We start from the raw sequence: 5,068 nt of genomic DNA, 5'->3' as shown, positions 1-5,068 counted from the left end.
ATGTTACATGTTTTGCAAGATGCAGAAACACTGACACTGTCTGTGTGATCAACCTGCCCTAGAGCCCGTGCTATAAAGATTATACTGTATTTTCCAAGCTCATTTTCTCTTCCTACTCATTAGCCTCAAATACTGAACCTTTTGAAAAGACAGCTTTAACAAGCTGTAAAGTTTTGTGTCCAGTTTCTGCTGCTTTGAATAAAGAAAAGATATCAAGGACAGTTATTTGAATGGGGAGACCACGGAGGGGTGAACCATGAGGTTTTAAGGTTAGCACTTATTTATATGTATGTAAATATATGTGTGTGTGTGTGTGTGTGTGTGTGTGTGTGTTTGTGTGTTGGGATGTATTGTACTTGCTATTACTTTTTATAATCTTATTTTTACTTTTTTTTCTTTCTTTAAATACCTGTCCTGGGGTGACTTTATGATACTGGTATCCCCAGTCGTCTGGTTTATGTTATATATTAAGTTCTGCACTTTTAAGACTTTGAGAGGCTTTGAGAGCAAGAGAGGGGGAAGAAGAAGCACGCAGTGTGTTAAGGAAAACATCACTCCCACACACCCCGCTCCTGGACTGTGGTGTCTGCAGCATGGACAGACAGCGGGACAGAGCTTCTCTCTGGCTTTTAGTTAGTTTTAGTTAGCTGAGGCAGAAGAGTTCCCTGGACCTTTGTTTTTTTCCTTTTTTTCTTCCCTCTTGGATCTGTGCAAACCTGCTCTGGACTGAACACCCAGCCAAACCCCGGGAGCTCACGCCTGTGGCCCACCGGGGCCTGGGCCTCGGCATTTTCCAGCGCTGGAGGGACTGATAAAAACCTGAGGCGAGCCGAGCTGCACCACATGGAAAGGACTTTTCTTCCTAGACTTACCATCCCATCGAACAGCGAGAGGTTTTATTATTTAATATTACTCAATTTCTGTTCAATAAACAGCTTTTTCCACTTCTCTCCAAGGAACTTTTTTTCCTGTTTTTTTCCTCTTTCCCGGACCAGGGGTGGGGAGGGGGCATTTCCCTGAGGAAATCCCCATTTGGAGTTTTCCTCCCTAATTTGCCCTAAACTAAGACAATACTTTTTCTTTGGTATCAGAGAAGAGAGAAAATACGTTGGCTTTCTCCTGACAGCTTTTTGTCAAGGTTTAAACTGGTCTTGCATTAAAACCAACCCAATTTATGCAGAATTGATTCTAGTAAATATCATTAAGAATATAAGCTTTTAAAAGGTTAGAACCCTAGAAGCCACAGCGCAGGATAGAGAATCAAGAGAGCTAGATCAATCTACTGCTGATTAACTGAAAGTCTAAATGTGGTTATGTCATTTCACCCATTTCTCTGTTATTTCACAAGTTTGTTGTAAAAAATCGAGTTTTGTGGTCTCAAGAGAGAGGCTTATGAGTTTGCCAAGCAATTTTATGGTCTTTGTAACTTTCAAAAAGATTGAAAAAAACAAATCCTTAACAATACTTTTCCTTCATTATTTTTCCACATTGTTTAAGTATTTCTGAGATATATATACCAGTGGCTTTCTAAATCATAATTCTGAAATACTGCTTTTGAAAGGGTAAAAAGATAACAAAAAAACCATAGGTTTATACAAAAACACAGACCAAAATTTTTAGGCCAAGTTTTAGCTTCATAAAATATAGCTTTTTTCCTGTAAACAAAAAGAAATCTGTGCACTCCATACGTGTTGCTGTTCATTCTCCTAGCCATAGAAAATGGGCACTTGAGAGCATAATATCTATCTATATGAAGATTGTTTACTTATTGACAAAATAATGTGTCCTCCTGCCCTACAGCAAGCCTGAAAGCTTTTACTAGAAAGTGGAAGACTTTTTTCTCCTGCTAGTTTTTTGAAAGCCACTTTTGGATCATATAATTTCAGTGTCTGAGTAAGAGTCCTCTTTTATTTTGTGCATCTCATTTTGTTGTTTTTATTTTCCTCAGAGTTCAGCACAAGATCTGAGCTTACCCATGGACCACAGAGTATCCCATCAGATCTGCCTCTGCCACAGGAGTACAGTGATCCAAGATTCCAAGCCTGCTTTCCCTGATCAGCCCCTTGGATTTTTGCAGGAAGACTGCAGATGATGATGGGTTTTGATCAAGCATAATCACATAAACACAGACATATACATTCTTCCTCACAGGCAGGGCTCCTTCTTCAGCAATGTACAGAGGTTCTCATCATATCCAGGGAGAGAATGGACTCCCAAGCCTACAAGTTCATTGTGTGCTTCCTTCTCCTTGAAATATTACTTTTTTAGAACCTTGGTTTTAAATAAGCACTATAAATCTTACAACAAGTGTTACTGAAGTCTCAACTCTAAATAAATAGTTTAAAACAAAAGTAGTATAAATACCCATGTGTGCCAGCAGTACAGTTTGAAAGGGAGCATGGTAAACACAAAGTAAATTAAATGGGATTCACTTTCGTGAGGTGGATGGCTACTTAAACCAGTTATTATAGAGAAGATTTTGTTATGTGGTGTGACAGCACGTACCCATGTGGCTAAACAAGAGCTGCTTGAAAAAACAAACCCCACCCATACCTAGGAGCAGTGCCACAACCAAACCACAATTCCTGTGAGGCATAAATTTAATTTGCTGAAAATGAAGTGCAGGCACTGTTGAGCACATTAGACAGCAACAGACATATTGCAAGAGAAGAAAGTGGAATTTGGTGGAAGGTCCAAGTTCTACACATGCTGTGAATAAACCAGACTATTGTTTTTTGATAAAGGAGTATTGTTTTGAATGTGCTGGGTGACTAAGTAAAGCCAGCAGAATTTTTTTGCCAAATATAGTCTCTTGCTCACTGCTAAAAATCCTAGCTTTTAAATTTGGAGCTGAAGTCATTGAAAAAAGTTTACATTCTTGCAGCCTGCTGCAGCACAGCCAACCAAATGTTTGGCTTAATATTCATCTCTTTCATGAAACTTTCTTAAACATCTAAGACAGAAAATACCATTTCTGTTTTTTTAGTAATTTGATGCTTAAAACTTTGGAACTTTGGGTTCCTTCCCTTCTTTTTCCTTTTTTTTTTTTTTTTAATTTGTTTAGAAAAGACCCAGTAGGGTCAGTGCTGTGGTATTAGGCTATGTGAAGAATCTCATAACTTAAAGAAATCATGCTTTTAATTCCTGGCACCAGCTCCAATTGTAGGTAACAATTACTAGGAGTATGTCTTTTGTTGTTTGGGGCTTTTTTTGGTCATATCCCAAGCCAAGATAAAGGAGAAAAAGAAGGTTTTGTTTTTCACAGTAGCTTGAAGCAGTGGGCCTAGAAAATCAGCAGTTCTTAGGAGACCTGACTGTTAAAAACAGTCCAAAGTGCTACATTTCTTTAGGGCAATGCTGTCCAAATGATACACTATCAAATTATTAAAAGGGATAGAGCAACAGCTGGAAGTTTGAATTGTCTTCGAGTCCTTGGATATATTTGGTGCTCATCGCTTTTAGCCATTCGAGCAGGCCAGCATGGGTTTTTCATATCCTGGGTTGGGGTCTGCATGGGCCAACCCCTTCATGCCCTGGCAGCAGTGCTAGGACCAAGATGGAGGGATTCAGCCCATGCCTTGTGCCTTCAGGAGACATAAGGGAGTGTTTGCTCCTCCAAACCTGTAAGAGCTGGAGTACCATACTTCTTCCTTCTTCCCAACCACAGGCTGAGGGAATTGCCCAGGAAATCTGAAGTAAGTTAGCTTTTGGGTACATTTCTATCCAAACAAACAAAAATCAATGTCTCTGTTAATGGTTTCATCTTCTTTCTCTACTCACTATTTCACATCTGTAATACCTATTCTGCCAGTGTTTCTCCAGAAACAAGGAAAGACAGGACATTCAGAGTCACCACAAGGATCACCAGTGCAAACACGAAGGCAAAACCAAGACCATGCTGAGGTCCAGCTGCTGATTTTACGCCCCTAAACTGCCAGAAGCTTGACCGCCACACCATGGAAGAGATTAGCCAAAAGTAGGTAACTTTTCTCCTTTTGTGACATTATGGATGCTGTATTAACTCAACACACAAATAAAGATGTTGGTACTTGTTAATATAATTGGGTACGGAGTGTGCCTCAACTGGTGTCTTGCTTTGCTTCTTTCTTAACCATACAAGAATTATTTGATGTTCAGGTGATGGGTATCTCTAACTATGCAGTGGCAGACTAGAAAGGGAATAGAGAAGGTGGGTGTACATGACTAGGCCTGTTGATAGGATCCAGTGTGGTAGGGAACATGGGGATTTTCTCAGAGGATTCACATTGTAGCAAGCAGACTTGTTTTCTAAAACAGACTGGCACAATCAGAGCAGAATCTTTTTCCATCTTTTTCTGGTGTGGCCATACCTCTAAAGGGTGGGCCAAGCCCCTCTGATCCACTGTCACCTTCTCTTGCCTACTGCAACAGAGGATAACTCTTCTCATGCCTATCAACTAATTCCTCTGTGATTGAGATGCCCAAGTATGATGAATAATTAGAGCAAACATTATTATCTATTAATAACACAAGAAAAATTGCAGTTTTTTAACCAACATATTTGGTAGGAGGTGCCTTAGCCATATGTGCATTGTAAGGAGAAAAATCTACTTCATCAGGCAAACCTACTACTGGAAGAGTGTTAATTTACAAAAAAGCATACAATTGACTTACATTTATTTCTTTTCCCATTTATTTCCCTTTTCAAGATTTATGAAGTACAAAAACATGTTTGAAAATATCGTTTAAAAGCCCACATTATAAACCTATGTCTTCTAAAACACCTTTACCTCAGGTTTGGCATGTGTATTGTTAAGTCTCTCTTACCTCGGGTATTTGATTGCCAGATTTGAAGTCTTGAGCTTCTCAGATTTTGAAGTTGTTCCTCAGCATATGACAGTTTAGGTGGTTTTAATAAATTACTTCAAGATATAAAGACAAGTATTAGCATAAAACATTTCAAAAATTAAATTTTTAATAGATAAAAAATAGAAACAAAAGAGTTTCTATGCATGCTGAACCGTTCAATTTTATTCTGCTCTGGGCAATACCTTTTTTGCTGGACTCTTTATTTAATCTGTAAAAGGTA

At 38.8% G+C, this 5,068-nt stretch overlaps 1 long non-coding RNA gene across 1 annotated transcript; it reads left to right on the top strand.

Moving 5' to 3' along the window:
• The first annotated feature begins 579 nt into the window (after positions 1 to 579).
• LOC147648176 (uncharacterized) lies at positions 580 to 4,053 on the top strand. Its single transcript, XR_015280813.1, has 3 exons — positions 580 to 893; positions 1,949 to 3,695; positions 3,812 to 4,053. It is a non-coding gene; the product is annotated as an uncharacterized LOC147648176 (long non-coding RNA).
• The last annotated feature ends 1,015 nt before the right edge of the window (positions 4,054 to 5,068 follow it).

The sequence above is a fragment of the Cyanistes caeruleus genome, chromosome Z (genome assembly GCF_971803275.1).
Source record: "Cyanistes caeruleus chromosome Z, bCyaCae1.hap1.1, whole genome shotgun sequence".
NCBI lineage: Eukaryota > Metazoa > Chordata > Aves > Passeriformes > Paridae > Cyanistes > Cyanistes caeruleus.
Note: the sequence above shows the minus strand (reverse complement) of the source record. Positions and strands in the feature narration are given on the sequence as shown.